The following is a 17,113-nucleotide window of genomic DNA, read 5'->3' as shown; positions in this document are numbered from 1 at the left end:
GATACACTGCTTCTTTATGCAACCGCTTTGTTAGATTTATTTTTAACGTTACAGAAATTACACACTATTGAATATGCTGAGACGGCGCTTAGTTCCAAGCTACATTTCTACGTAATGTTGGAGTCAACAGAAACACAGATTTAAGCATAAATATTCCCTTACCTTCGATGGTCTTCGTTCAGAATGTTCTGGAAGGCTTCATACTTACCCAATACATCGTTTGGTTTCAAGTCTTGCGTCTTTGTATCAGCTACTGCTAATAACATCAGCTGAAATGCACCCAAAACGTCCTCTGGTCCGGAAAAGTTGCGCATTAAAACTTCAAAATTACATATTATATGTCGACTAAACAGGTCAAACTAAGTGCAGAAGCAAGCTTTATGATGTTTTAGACACGCAAAACAAACTTCAATTCAATCGGCCATCGTCTGCCCTTCTCTTGAGTGCTGGAACAAAGGAATGGCTGGGACCAATTCGCGCCCCTACGCACAGCCTATTTTCTCGTGGCACGCACTAATTTCACTCCCATAGGGTCAATTCTCGCGGGATTTGAACGATTCAAAGCTCTACTGAAAGAGGACATCTAGCGGAAGAGATAGAATGTCTCCCCAGAATCATAACTGGTTGGGAAGGGTGGGGGCCATGACGTCAAAGTTGCTCCAACTTTCATGGCCACAAAAACTAGTTTGGAAGAATGCCTGCCCTGTGAGTTCTGCTATACTTACAGACATAATTCCAACGGTTTTAGAATCTTTAGAGTGTTTTCTATCCAATAATAATTTTTCTTTAATATATTTGCATATATTAGCAATTTTTGAAATTTTTTTTTTTCAGTTTACTAGGGGTACCCAATCTCTCCAAAGGGGGCATATGTCTGCCATATCCTTAACAGGTTTTAACAAACGTAATCAAAACCCTATCAGGTAGCCAGATTTTTGTTAGGGAAATCGTTCTTCTTGCAAAGCATGTAAACGTTTAAATCAAACTATTATGCAAATCTGACTATTCAATTTTGCCTGGGATGGCAAAATCGTAGCATAAAGACAGACAAAATTATACAGTCTGTGCCGGCCATAAGAGACACGCTCCCTTCATGAAACGACATAAGGATCCCCAATTAAGACGGTGCCAAGGCAGTAGCTACTCTTCCTGAAGTCCAAACAGGAAACAAAACATAAATCAAATGCTTATATACATAATATAGTAACATAATAGACATGATGCCCGTTTACAGACATTGACAAGCCCGAGTCTGTCATCGAGTGCCGATGCTCTGCTGACGGAGGAAGAGGGCTTTGAGCCTTGAGATTGTTTTTCTTCTTCCTCCTGTCCCCCCCCCCCCTCCTCTCCGCTGTTTCATCTTTGTCTCGGGGACCCCAGGGTAGTTAATAAACTCATCCCAGGAGGGTTGGTTTTTTTGGGGTAGCCTCCTTGCCAGAAGTCTTGTTTAGGGGTTTCTCTGCACACTCACTGATGGAGGGAGTTTGCAGGCAGTGCCTTACAATGCAAGCAGGACTTGGGGTTAGCGAGTGATGCCTTCGAGGAAACTAAGCAGGCGATGCACAAGGGGTGGGTATCTTTGCCTGCTATCATAGCCCCGCATGGACACGGGTGTGCCGCCGGTGCTGTGGCAGGGGCTGGAGACTAGGGGCCCTGTTTCCCAATAGCGATGAAATTGAGGCTTACAAGTGTTTTAACGATGCATCTTTCATACAACGGCGAAGATGTAACATGCGTCGTTGAAGCATGTGTCGATACTGATAGGATCGAAAGAAAGACCGTGCTGATCTCAGATCAGCTTTCTCCATTCAAATCTTAATTTAACATTAGAATTATTGTACAATACTAATGCAGCTCAGCTCCTAGAAAGATATGATCACATATTCTAATGCTTACCATGTAATAATGCACTAAATCATGATTTGGCACATAATTGCGCACATGTTGTTACACAACATGAAATATATTGAGACAAAAATTGCAGGCAGTAGCCTACAATTCGAAAAATAGAACCCAAATATAGAACTGAAATACTCTGATAGAGTCTGAATACTTACTGTATGTACATAAGGTATCTGTTTTTTTCTTTATGCCTGAAAAAATGTATCAAATAAAAAAAATGTCCCTCATCAATCTACACAATCCTCCATAATGACAAGCGAAAACAGGTTTTTAGTATTTTTTGCGATTTTATTAAAAATATTAAACAGACATACCTTATTTACATAAGTATTCAGACCCTTTGCTATGAGACTTGAAATTGAGCTCAGGCGCATCCTTCTTCCATTGATCATCATTGAGATGTTACTACATTCAATTGATTGGACATGATTTGAAAAAGGCACAAACCTGTCTATATAAGTTCCCACAATTGACAATGCATGTCAGAGCAAAAACCATGCCGTGAGGTCGAAGGAATTGTCCGTAGAGCTCTGAGACAGGATTGTGTCAAGGCATAGATCTGGGGAAAGGGTACAAAAACATTTCTGCATTATTGAAAGTCCCCAAGAACACAGTGGCCTCCATCATTCTTAAATAGTTTGGAACCACAAAGACTCTTCCTAGAGCTTGCCGCCCGGCAAAACTGAAGCAATCGTGAGAGAAGGGCCTTGATCAGGGAGGTGACCAAGAACCATATGGTCACTCTGACAGAGCTCCAGAGTTTCTCTGGACCTTCCAGAAGGACAACCATCTCTTCGACACTCCATTAATCAGTCCTTTATGGTAGAGTGGCCAGACGGAAGCCACTTCTCAGTAAAAGGCACATGACAGCCTGCTTGGAGTTTGCCAAAATGCACTTAAAACCTCTACAGGATTGTTGGGTCCCATGGTTGAGCTAACGTAGGCTAATGTGATTAGCATGAGGTTGTAAGTAACGATAACATTACCCAGGACATAGACATATCTGATATTGACAGAAAGCTTAAATTCTTGTTAATTGAACTGCACTGTCCAATTTACAGTAGCTATTACAGTGAAATAATACCCTGCTATTGTTTGAGGAGAGTGAACAGTTATAAACCAATTAGGCACATTTGAGCTGTCTTGATATAACATTTTGAACAGAAATGCAATAGTTCAATGTAAAATTTTGCACATACACTGCTGCCGTCTGGTAGCCCAAATCTGAATTGCGCCTGGGCTGGAATAATACATTATGGCCTTTCTCTTGAATTTCATAGACGATGGTACAAAAAATACATGTTTTTTCTTTGTATTATCTTGAAAGGAAATACCTTCAAAGTGAAAGTTTCCTTTCAAATGGTATCAAGAATATGCATATCCTTGCTTCAGTTCCTGAGCTATAGGCACTTAGATTTGGGTATGTCATTTTAGGCAAAAATTTACCTTAAGAGGTCTTTAAAGGACTCTCAGACCATGAGAAACTACATTCTCTGGTATGATGAAACCAAGATTGAACTCTTTCGCCTGAATGCCAATCGTCACTTCTGGAGGAAATCTGACACCATCCTTACGGTGAAGCATGGTGGTGGCAGCATCATGCTGTGGGAATGTTTTTCAGCGGCAAGGCTGGGATACTAGTCAGGATCGCGTGAAATATGAACGGAGCAAAGTACAGAGAGATCCTTAATGAAAACCTGCTCCAGAGCGCTCAGCAGCACCTCAGACTGGGCGCGAAGATTCACCTGTGTTTGCTTTGTCATTACGGGGTATTGTGTGTAGATTGATGACAAAAAAAAACAGATTAATCAATTTTAGAATAAGACTGTAGCGTAACAAAATGTGAAAAAAGTCTGAATACTTTCCGAATGCCCTATATATGCTAATCTAACCTCTTCTACCTATCGACAGCGGTAATATATGTTAGTCTTTACAACACACTCGCCCAATAGAATGGGGGGGGGTGCAAATTGTGTCACATTCATCCTCAACTATCTCCCTCTGTCACCTTGAGTTTTTAACTCCATTGTGGGCTGTGATCTGTGGCCCAAGTCTCCATCCCCTTGCTCTCTGGAGGAGCTTTCCTGTCTGGTGACCTCCAATAGAAGTGGATCCTTCTCTCTCTCTCTCTCTCTGTCTCTTTCTGTCTCTCCCTCTCTCGCTCTCTCTCTCTCTTTCTCGGGGACGCCAGTCGCAACGATTGATCTTGGTCTGATTGATGGCACTGCCTCGCGGCTCATCAGGCGGTACTGGGTCCAAGAGGAGCAGTCCATTCCCCACGAGGGAGAGGGGTAGCAGTCTTGCCCGGCGCGCAATGACTCCCAACATCAAGGATGTCGTCTTTTGAAGTACAGCTAGTGGCAATAAACAAAATAATAACAAGCATACAAAGTGGCTGAAAAAAAGTGTTATCGAAGATCACTGTTAGGTCCTGTGTGTTTGTAAAGGTACTGGCCAAAATAATGCTTGACTTTATATCTAATAGGTGTCACGGTCGTCCTCCTCTTCATCTGAAGAGGAGAGGCGAGATGGATCGGAGGACCAAAATGCGGCGTGGTATGTGTTCATCGTTAATTTTAATACAGAAAACACTGAACACTATACAAAAGAGTAACAAAAAACAATAAACCAAATAACGACCGTGAAGCTACAAAATGAGACCTGTGCTGACACAAGCCACTAACATAGACAATCACCCACAAACAAACAGTGCAACCCAGGCTACCTAAGTATGATTCTCAATCAGAGACAACTAATGACACCTGCCTCTGATTGAGAACCATACTAGGCCGAAACATAGAAATCCCCAAATCATAGAAAATCAAACATAGACTGCCCACCCAACTCACGCCCTGTCCATGCTAACTAAATACAAAAACAAAGGAAATAAAGGTCAGAACATGACAATATGTGAGTAGCTGAATATACCATCAGGTTTGAAGTCCCTTAACTAGGGAGCTGGATATACTGTACATGGAACTACTTGGAAATATAACTAGTTGCATAGTCTGAAAACCATAGTACCTTATCTTCCCCTGTAGAGACATGAGTGTTCATGTGCAGAGTAAACACCAACCACTCTTTTTATGAGATCCACAATATTGCTTTTAAGAATTTACTTCAACTGATTTTGTTCTTAAACAAATCTTGGTTCAACTTGGCTGTCTAAGAGTCCTATGTGCCTCTTCGCAGAAACATTGTTATTTACAACCTCAAATTTACTCCAGAAGACATAAGTCATGGTGATAGGCCTGGGGAATAGTAGATAAGACAAGTAAAAGAAGCTACATACTGTATGTCTCTGAGGCAGATTCTGTAATAAAGTAGATATTCAGGGCCATTGGCAGAGGACAGTGATAAGTTGAATCATTAGTAGTAGGCTACACAGAAAGTTCTCCAAAGGTCTCTCTCTGAGAATGTACCAGAATATTTCAGAATAATCAGGGTGCTGAGCTCTAGATTGAACTTCATCTCCAAGGACAGATTTAGAAAATAGACCCCATAGAAAGACAGATTGACATACAGGACCTTGACAGCAAACTGAACACCTTTCCGCCAACACAACATTGTTATGAACATACTAAACTTTCTAAACTTTACTCAGTCTCCAGATCTCAACCCCATAGAAAATCTTTGGAAGGAGTTGAAAGTCCGTGTTGCCTAGCAACAGCCCCAAAACATCACTGCTCTAGAGGAGGAATGGGCCAAAATACCAGCAGCAGTGTGTGAAAACCTTGTGAAGACTTACAGAAAACGTTTGACCCCTGTCATTGCCAACAAAGGGTATATAACAAAGTATTGAGATAAACTTTTGTTATTGACCAAATACTTATTTTCCACCATAATTTGCAAATAAATTCATAAAAAATCCTACAATGTGATTTTCTGGATTTTTTTCTCATTTTGTCTGTCATAGTTGAAGTGTACCTATGATGACAATTACAGGCCTCTCTCATATTTTTAAGTGGGAGAACTTGCACAATTGGTGGCTGACTAAATACTTTTTTGCCCCACTGTATGTCCAGGGTAAATCTATGCAGTCTGCCTGCATGGCAATATGACGTCACAGAGGCCTTTAAAGATCATGCATTTTCCCTCTGTTGAATTTCTGTGTCAATCGCATGCTTGCACAGATCATCTTTTACATACTTGTGCCATTCAGACATTAAAGCGACGCTCCATGTTAGTTGTCATCTCGTAAAGACTTCTGTTGCGCAATGCAGTGTTCTGCAGGTCTACTAAATAATCGTTCCTTGATAATAAATGCGTCAAGAAAGAATTAAGCACTAATAAAATGTCAAGTAAGACGTGTCTGTTACCCTTCTGTACGCAACAGTGGATGTTTGAAATATGTCATGTAGATGTCTTTGTTGTATTTACCACTTCCCTGCTTATTCAAAAGGGATCATATTAATGGCAATTTGATACTTTTATAGGAACAGGTAGCCTAGAATCTTCACCGTATTAAAATGGTTTATTCAAAATGGAATAAAAACTCAGTCAAATCTAAGTTAGACGGTGACCTGATATACGTTTCTTGGATAAGTATTTTCGATTCAATCAGCATGTGTGATCTCTTATGTTCAGTTTGTTTCCTCTCCTAATATCTGCAGAGTCATGATAGCTAAGTACGTCTCAGAACATTTCACGGCAACTCTACAGAATATTTGGTTCTAAAACTGAGATAATTCCTTTTGACTAAATAATTCAATGACTATCTGCCGACTTCCTCCATCTCCTGACAGTGTCTGGGTCCAGTGACACTGTAACGTGCCCATCCCTTGTTTTCAGGACTAGCTTAAGCTTTTAGACTCATTTTCTGTACCCAGAAGTGTCCCCTTGATATATATTTATTTTTGGTTTATTTTGAGGACAGTATCTCAGGAATAGAGATCATAGGGGTGAGGACAAAGAGGATACAGAAGTAGCTCAAAATGTGCCTGTCCACCTTAAAAGTGTGACATTTTTTTTTCATTTTCTTAATGGCATGGGAGTTTCTTTGTGCAATTGGGAAAGACCGTTCTCATCCTCTGTTCCCTGAAATTGACCATCCATCTTCACAGAGGTGATATGGAATGCCAAAGGAATAACAACCACAAATGCATTTTGGAATCAAGTTCAAATGTCATATATTTATGTTTTTGCCTTATGTGCCATGTAGGTCATTCAGCGTTTTGTAGGTGATGGCAGCAGACTGCTGTTAATGTCACTGTTTGAAGCTAAAGGGACATTTTGCGGCCATATAGTTTATTCTATTGTCCGTGTATTCAACAAAATAGGCACTATTGTGAGAGTGAAATAGTTTTCACACTACATTGCCTTGGCACATTGAGTATTGAATGCTAAGGATGCACACATATTTCAAGGGGCTTCAGACAGCCAGTGAATAGCTCAAACACAGACATCTCTCACCCACCCATGTTATGTCAATTACTTGATTCGAATAGTTCACTAAGGTACCCTTTCAGCATAAATACTGTTAACATAAAGAGGCCTTGATAAATGTCGATCTTATTGAGAACTTTCACAAGTTCAAGACCTTTCGCATGTCAAATTCCAATTTCTCCCACAATACTGCAGCCACACAAAATGAGCACATTTGTGAATACACATGTTGTCTGTGGAGCCCAGCTAATACAATTGAACAGGCCTTGGACAAATAACAATGTGCATATTGAGAATAGGCATCCAGACCTTTTTTTCCAGGTCATTTTAAAATACTGTTGAACAAATATTGACTCGGTCTAAGAAGAAGAGTTGGCAAGGATCAGTCCTTGGCATCAACACAGGATTGGGCAGATGACTCATCGAATTTACACACAATTATACGTTTAAGTACGAAAATTCACAACATATTAATTTAGCAGTATTCCTTACACTAATAGTGTGTCATGTATCTCCGTTAGCAAGATATGCACAAAATCTTGTTTAAGGCCAATACACTCTCAAATAAACACAAACCTCTATGAGCACCAGTCGGGGATAACGATAGGTGAAGTCAACAAATGGACTCCGCATTCTGAAAAATCCGGGAGTTGAAATAACTAGGTCTGCTCGGTATCATAGTGAATTAAGCACAGCTCCTTGGGGGGGAGCTGAACAATCCAAAGTGATGCTGAAGTGATGTTGAGCTATTTGACCTGTGACCTGAGGCCATGCTGACACACTGGCCAGATGCTGGAGTTATCAGCACAGCAACCTGTGCTTTGTGCTAGAGAGCCGTCAGCGTGAGAGCAGGCTCCGTGGCTGAGTGTTTACCGACTTAGCAGTGCTCCAAAGCACCATGTCTCACCCTGTGATTTAGAACTGTCTGGACGCGATGCACACCACTTATCCCAGTTTTATATCGTCCCTCAGTATTGCAGGCTGCCACAGTGTCAAGGCGGAGAGAGTTGGCATTAAAACAATGGATAGATTCATATTTAGATGAAAATTGTATTTTGTGAGGAAATTGTGGTTTTAAATCAAAAAGGTAGTGTACATCGTCACATTCTTATGTGAAGTAAAACATATGTATAAGTAAGTAATGTACAAAATGGTCCCTTAGTAGGTAGTACTATGGTCAAGCATGAATCTCCTCTTAGGCCCCATCAGTCTCTTTCTGAGGCACTGATTATTTAAGGGGATTTTACAGTGTCTAAAGCCATTAAAAGAGAGAGAGGCCTGGTATGGCAGTGTGCATGGGCTAGATTATTGCTTAGTCATGGCTCAGTGGCAGTGAGAGGATCCTTTTACAATGTTCCTGGGACTAGAGGTGAACTGTGTGTGTGTGTGTGTGTGTGTGTGTGTGTGTGTGTGTGTGTGTGTGTGTGTGTGTGTGTGTGTGTGTGTGTGTGTGTGTGTGTGTGTCTGTGTCTGTGTCTTTGTGTGTGTGTGTGTGTGTGTGTGTGTGTCTGTGTGTGTCTGTGTGTGTCTGTGTGTGTGTGTGTGTGTGTGTGTGTGTGTGTCTGTGTCTGTGTCTGTGTCTGTGTCTGTGTCTATGTCTGTGTGTGTCTGTGTGTGGGTGTGTGTTGCTGTAAAACAAGACAAGAAACCAACCTGGAGGAAACAGAGAAGCACTTGATGACCCAGACAGGTGGTGCTCTTTAGCCCTGCTTTGACCTGTTGGTTCATTTCCAGTTGCCTGGACCATTATGTAGTTCCCTTGTGTCAGTGTCTGATGGACAACCACACATCTCTTGCTTCATGACTGTGGCATGCAGTACCTGACTCCCTCAAGGCCTCTTTAAAGAGAAGCCCTTTCACAGCGCCTGAGTCACACTTTGAGTGCTGATATAACTTTTATCTAAAGCATATCTGAGAAATCCACTTGGTAACAAGGAATCGGACGTTTAGAAGCTACCAACCGAAGGAGCTTTTTGCTGCCTGAAGATAGATTACTAAGGCTATATGTTTCAATGCAGCTTGAGAACAGCTGTTTAATTCTACGGTTTCCCTCACTTTGTCTCTTTCGACATGCATTAGTATTGCCTCATAGGTACTACTCATTTCAGCTGAACTGTACATTATTTCAGGACTGTACTGAATCATGTTGTCCTTTCCAAAAACCGACCATACTTATTGAAAATACAACACAGCCAACATTCTCCACAGAGATAGAAAGTGAGGCCTTGTCCTTTCTCCCTCGTTAGTGTGGAGTTAATGGGATGTGCCTTTTCCACTGCCACTGGCATTTCACGTTGTTCAAACTGCATCGATGAATGAGTAACAATCTAAAGGGTTAATGTGAGGTCCACTCTCCACATCAGCCAAACAGAAACAAAAAAACAAAAACTATCAATATCCGTTTACTGTGATTTTGTCAACCTTGGCCCTTGACCACTTTTCACTTATCCCACACGAATTCAGGAAAAGAAAAATACTTCGGAGCAATCCCTGAATCTGGGATGAACAACTCACTGCTCTCAATTTTCCAGACAGTCCAGAAACACATTTTGGTGGGGGAACGTATACTGGAGGAGCAGCCAGAGAGCTACGGGAGAGCTTACACTTTTCCAGATGATTAGCTAATGGTCTCCGAACACACAGATAGGCCATTGTAACAGGAGGAAAATAAGTCTGTTTGGGGCTAAACCTCCTAAAGCTCATTATGGTATTTACTTTGTTACAACTCCTTCCCTCCGCTTTATGTCCCACCACGTCTGAAGGGAGATAAACACTTGTGGCTAATTACCACCATTTTAACTGGTTTAGGAGCCAACAACAGTAATCAGCTGGGTTTCAGACTGTGGTTATCGAGGGTGTTCAATTGGACAGAGTCTATACTAGGAATACTCTGTGTTCTTACGTGTGTGTGTGTATGTGTGTGTGTGTGTGTGCGCGCACAGAGGATAAGAGTAAGCCAACTTTCATGGCAACCTAATTGATGAGTTTAGCAATTCTAGGGCAAAGGAATGTGGCCATGGGCAAGAAAAGTCTTCCTCCGGCTTCAGGGAAATAGATGTCCATCATAGAATGGATTGCTATGAGAGATGCAGAGCGAGAGAGCATTGTGTTTCTTGATGATAAGGTTGGCCTCGTAATCCTTCGCAATGACACTAACCATTAGAACGGAACATCAGCCTCTTATGAAAACAGTTCAAATCTTATGCAAATCCATTTTTACATTTTCTGACAAACAGGCAGCTAGACATGGTCATTTTCATTTTTTCATAAATTCTTAGAATGTTTGGGAATTACGTAGACTAAGGCATTTGTGAAATTCTATAGCAATTAATATAGACTGGGAAAGCGGCCGTGCATTTGGACAATTAAGACACTGCAGCAAATAAAACCTAATAAAAACATCTGTCTTGTTCAGGACCAAAATCTACACAGATCGGTGTGCCACAGCCAATCATAGCTTCAGTAGGCCTTTGTGCAAAATAAGCAATTTGCCACAAGGGCCTGCCGTCATTAACTTTCAACTGGACTGTGTGTTTACAGGCAGTAGCAACAGAGCGACTTTTAATCATTAGAACGCATTCGCCAAAAGCCACAAAATACACCTGAATGGATTTCAAATATGTAAATACCACGGGACTCCTCTTACATTTGGGAACTTTGCAATCCTATTGATCAAACAAGGTAGGCTCCTTCCCTCAGCTTTGCACATCAACAACAAACTAGATCACCAACTAATGTTTGTAACGATTTTCGTTCGGTGGAAGAAGGTGAAGAGGACCAAAGTGCAGCGTGATACGTATCCAAAATACGTTTAATCAGAAATGAATAGACAAACAAAAACAACAAAATTATAAATGAACAGTTCTGACAGGTGCAACAAACGCTAACCAGAAAAGAATCACCCACAATTCAACATGGGAAAACAGGCTACCTAAGTATGGCTCTCAATCAGAGACAACGATAGACAGCTGCCTCTGATTGAGAACCATACCAGGCCAAACACATAGAAAAAGAAAACCTAGGCCTACAACATAGAATACCCACCCACATCACACCCTGACCAAACTTCAAATAGAAACCTACAAAGCAATCTACGGTCAGGGCGTGGCAATGTTAGATGAACTAAAATCTAACGAGGGGACATTAGATAGACTCTCTCAAACTTTTTCAGCTAGTTGGCCGTCAAAATTCCACTGATAAACGATGGGGGAATAATAGCCTGCTCGTCCTTCTGCAGCTTGCCTGCCAATGCATACTTTTCCCAACCCACATTTTGACAGCTGAATAAGAACTTGCCGTCCTGACCGCCCATTTGATAATACGGTTGGCATTTTATTATGAAGTATTCGATTTCTGAGTAGTTAATCATGAAATATATACCACCGCCTTTCTTCTTCCTGAAGAGTTCTTTATTCCTGTCTACAAGATGAACTGAGAACCCAGCTGGCTGTATGGATGGGGACACTGTATGATTCTGTGAAACAGAGAATGTTACAGTCCCTGATGTCTCTCTGGAAGGAAATCTTTTCCCTGAGCTCATCTACTTTATTGTCCAGAGACTGAACATTAGCGAGTAATATACTTGGAAGTGGTGGATGGTGTGAACGCCTCCTGAGTCGGACTAGAAGTCCACTCCGAATACCTCTTTTCCAGCAGCGGCATCATGGAGCAGCCTCTGGGATAAGTTCAATTGTCCTTGGGGGGTATGAACAAAGGATCCAATTCGGGAAAGTTGTATTCCTGGTCGTAATGCTGGTGAGTTACCGCCGCTCTGATTTCCCAAAAAACTTTCTGGTCTAATAACTTCAGAAATAACACACACAAAATACTGCAAAGTTGCTTAGGAGCTAGAAGCAGAGCTGCCATGTTTCTCAGCATCATTTTAAATTTGTATTCCCAGTCATGTGAAATTCATAGATAAAGGCCTAATTCATTTATTTCAACTGACTGATTTCCTTACGTTAACTGTAACTCAGTAAAATCTTAGAAATTATTGCATGTTGTGTTTATCTCTGTTCAGTATATATTAATCATGTGTTGAACTGTATCCATCTATTTTGAGTCAAATAGAAACAATTTTTAAAACCTCCTACGAAGTTGGATTTGTAGCATAAATTGAAAATGTGATATTTTGGACTGACATGATGATTGTCTGTTTGATTCATATCTGAAAAGTATTTAAATGATGTCAGTTTCACTTTAAGAAATAACGGGGGAACATAGATACATTAAATATACACTATACAGTGGAATATCTCCTAGATAAAGGACACACACCTCAAAACCTTATTCCGTCTGATTTTTTTGTTGCCATTTATTAATGCGTTCTTTTATGTGTTTCTATGGGCTATAGATAGTAGAGGTCGACCGATTAATCGGAATGGCCGATTAATTAGGGCCGATTTCAAGTTTTCATAACAATCGGTAATCGTCATTTTTGGACAACGATCATGGCCGATTACATTGCACTCCACGAGGAGACTGCGTGGCAGGCTTACTACCTGTTATGCGAGTGCAGCAAGGAGCCAAGGTAAGGTGTTAGCTAGAATTAAATGTATCTTATAAAAAACAGTCAATCTTAACATAATCACTAGTTAACTACACATGGGGGATGATATTACAAGTTAATCTAGCTTGTTCTGCGTTGCATACAATCGATGTGGTGCCTGTTAATTTATCATTGAATCATAGCCTACTTCTCCAAACAGGTGATTTTTACCACCGCATTCGCGAAAAAAGCACTGTCGTTGCACCAATGTGTACCTAACCATAAACATCAATGCCTTCCTTAAAATCAATTCACATGTATATATTTTTAAACCTGCATATTTAGTTAATATTGCCTGCTAACATACATTTATTTTAACTAGGGAAATTGTGTCACTTCTCTTGCGTTCTGTGCCACAGAGTCAGGATATATGCAGCAGTTTGGGCCGCCTGACTCGTTGCGAACTGTGTGAAGACTATTTATTCCTAACAAAGACAGCCAACTTTGCCAAACGGGGGATGATTTAACAAAAGCGCATTTGCGAAAAAAGCATAATCGTTCGTTACACGAATGTACCTAACCATAAACATCAATGCCTTTCTTAAAATCAATAAACAGAAGTATATTTTATTAAACCTGCATATTTAGTTAAAAGAAATCCATGTTAGTAGGCAATATTAAACTAGGAAAATTGTGTCACTTCTCTTGCGTTCATTGCACGCAGAGTCAGGGTATATGCAACAGTTTGGGCCACCTGGCTCGTTGCGAACTCATTTGCCAGAATTTTACGTAATTATGACATTACATTGAAGGTTGTGCAATGTAACAGGAATATTTAGACTTATCTATGCCACCCGTTAGATAAAATACGGAACGGTTCCGTACTTCACAGAAAGAATAGACGTTTTGTTTTCAACATTTCCGGATATGACCATATTAATGTCCATAGGCTCATATTTCTGTGTGTTATTATGTTATAATTAAGTATATGATTTGATATTTGATTGAGCAGTCTGATTGAGTGGAGGTAGGCAGCAGCAGGCTCATAAGCATTCATTCAAACAGCACTTTTGTGCGTTTGCCAGCAGCTCTTTGCTGTGCTTCAAGCATTGAGCTGTTTATGACTTCAATCAACTCCCGAGATTAGGCTGGTGTAACCAATGTGAAATGGCTAGCTAGTTAGCGGGGTGCGCGCTAATAGCGCTTCAATCGGTGATGTCACTCGCTCTGTGACCTTGAAGTAGTTGTTCCCCTTGCTCTGCAAGGGCCGCAGATTTTGTGGAGCGATGGGTAACGATGCTTCAAGGGTAGCTGTTGTCGATGTGTTCTTGGTTCGAGCCCAGGTAGGGGTGAGGAGAAGGACGGAATCTATACTGTTACACCGGCAATACTAAAGTGCCTATAAGAACATCCAATAGTCAAAGGTATATGAAATACAAATGGTATAGAGAGAAATAGTCCTATAATTCCTATATGTAATTCCTATATGTAATGCTTACATGAAAGAAAGAGATGAAGAGAGAGTCACATACATTGGTGATTTCCAAGGTTTATTGTAATGTTAAAACGGGAAGAGAAGGACAATCCCATTTTTCTAAATGAGCTATCTAGGATGCTCGCCATACTATAGGCTACAGATTTAAGTCACCAATATAATCATTATTTTTATGTTATTGGGTAAGCCTATGTCTTTGTTTAATCCAATTAATCCAATTATTCATCTAACAATAAAATATTTCTTATTTTGTAAGAAATCTAAGGTATTTTAACATATTGCAATGAAGTGAACTAAAGTTGAAGCTCACCTTTTGTTTGTAGGTATTTTCACTTGGCAATAAGTAAGAAGTATTAAGTAGAAGTCATAGGAAGTTACATTTCATTTTAAATAGCTAAATCCTGTATAACACCGAGTAATTACATTGTACTTATGGAGCTATTATACTATATGTACTCTGCTGTGTAATAGTGTGTTTATCCTCACACTTGGATGGTGCCTCCATAAGCCTTAAAATGAGGGCCAGGTTGTCAGGATGGGTAATGTACTAAATAAGTACATGTTAATTATAAGTAAGTACCCCTCAAGATACACTTCATTTTAACTAGCTAAATCCTGTGTAACACCTAGCAATTACATTGTACTTATGCAGTGATTACATGTACTCTGTGGTGCACTTCTGAGTTTATCCTTTCCCTTGGATGGCATGGAGGTTGAGGTTGTCACAATGGATAACATACACATTAATTATATGTTTAAACAAATATATATATATATATATATATATATATAATCTGGGATGACACCCATGTGGTAGACCCCAGTCGGTGAGCTTGACCTATTCTGATCTGTTTTTATAAAAACTCTACGAAGTTAACCCAGATGGTACACTTTTTGGGGGCAACCGCTAGCAACAACACTGAGTGGAGATTTTGAAGGGTGCTCATTCACGGTTAGGTAATTAGTTTCTATTGAGCCTCCAACCTTTGTGATCTTGGACGCCCAGCACATCTGACCACGAGAGACTACAACCTTGTCTCAGTTTGTGAAACTAGCCCATTTCCAACAAGTATGGTAACAAGCGTTCATTGTTACACCTGTGTAATTGTTCTCACATATAACATACATGAATTCTACTTTGTATTAGTGTTATCATGCCAAATGACAAACCCCTATGCAAAACCCCTACAGAGTGATATTTCAGTATGTCTGATTTCTTTAAAGAATGCACAGGCAGTAACCCACAGAAACCCAGAGGCAGTCTGACCCCACCCTGAGTAGTTAATAACATGACTGGGTGGGTGTGGTGTGAGTGGTAGGAAGCCAGGGGGGAGTAGACACGTCAGTGTTGATGGTAACAGAGCAGAGGCCATTTTATTAGACATTTATTGCACCAACTACCAGTTTCAGCACCATGGACAGCACCACTGCCTCCAGCTCCATGGACAGCAACCAGTCAGGCACTTTCCAGTTAGTCTCTCTGTCTCTGTCTCTATCTGTCTCTCTTTATCACACACATGCACACACATTCTCTATCACTCACTCACACACACACACACACACACACACGAGGTGATTAGATAACAGAGAATGCCTGTAGTCATAAGCTGTTCAGAAGGAGAGAAAAAATGTCAGACTCCTTTTCCTCTAATGGAACTTTCAAATGGCATAGTTATAGACACTCTGCTATGTGAAGTCAACAGAAATGTGGATCCAATTCTTGCATCTACCCTCTGCCTGAATAAGATATCGTCCCCAGAATTTCACAGGGTGTGGATAATGTAACACTTTTTCTCACTTTGCTGTGTTTAGACTGGACTCAAACCTCAGTAGTGACTCACACGACAAAGCAAACCGAACACTGCAAGAAATGGGGACCATGAGCAATGTCTAGCCCCAGCCTCAAATTATTCTGTTACGTTTGTATCCCTTCTTCCCTAACTGAGAGAGAAAGCTCACTGTGTGTGCTCACACAGGTCAGGCACGTTCTCAAGCAAGCCTAACAACAGGAGTCATTCAACAGGAAACAAGCTATGTGACACAAGGTCAATGCTGAAGTAGATAACAAGACACCTGGCTGGCCAGCATGTTGATGTTCTTGGGGTCCCTATGAAAAATAAAACAACACAAACTACTTTTGACTTCCCCTGTCACCACCGTTTCTCTGAATCAAAATATTGTTGTGGTTAACATTTATATCACTGTTGGCTACTGTCTTTTGGAGAGAGGAAAAGTTATTTTCTGTATAGCTTGCACTGTATAGCTTGTACTGGGGCATCAGACCCCCTGGGAGCACAAGTCCTATGCTACAGAGTCATGATCAGGCAACTTTTTCTTATTGTTGTATATTGGTGGTTCCCTACACTGAACAAAAATATGAATGCAACATGTAAAGTGTTGGTCCCATGTTTCATAAGCTGAAATCAAAAATACCAGAAATGTTACATACCCACAAAAACAAATTTCTCTCAATTGTTGTGGACAAAAGTTGTGGATTGGTTTACATCCCTGTTAGTGAGCATTCTCCTTTGCCAAGATATTCCTTCCACCTGACAGGTGTGGCATATCAAGAACCTGTTTAAACAGCATGATCATTACACAGGTGCACCTTGTGCAGGGGACAATAGCAGGCCACCATAAAATGTGCACTTTTGTCACACAACACAATGCCACAGATGTCTCAAGTGTAGAATTGGCCTGCTGGCTGCAGGATTGTCCACCAGAGCTGTTTCCAGAGAATTTAATGTTCATTTCTCCACCATAAGCTGAATCCAATGTCATTTTAGAGAATTTGACAGTACGTCCAACTGGTCTCACAACCATAGTCCACGTGTAACCACGGC

Source organism: Oncorhynchus mykiss, chromosome 27 (genome assembly GCF_057628025.1).
Source record: "Oncorhynchus mykiss isolate SJ-2025 chromosome 27, ASM5762802v1, whole genome shotgun sequence".
NCBI lineage: Eukaryota > Metazoa > Chordata > Actinopteri > Salmoniformes > Salmonidae > Oncorhynchus > Oncorhynchus mykiss.
Note: the sequence above shows the minus strand (reverse complement) of the source record.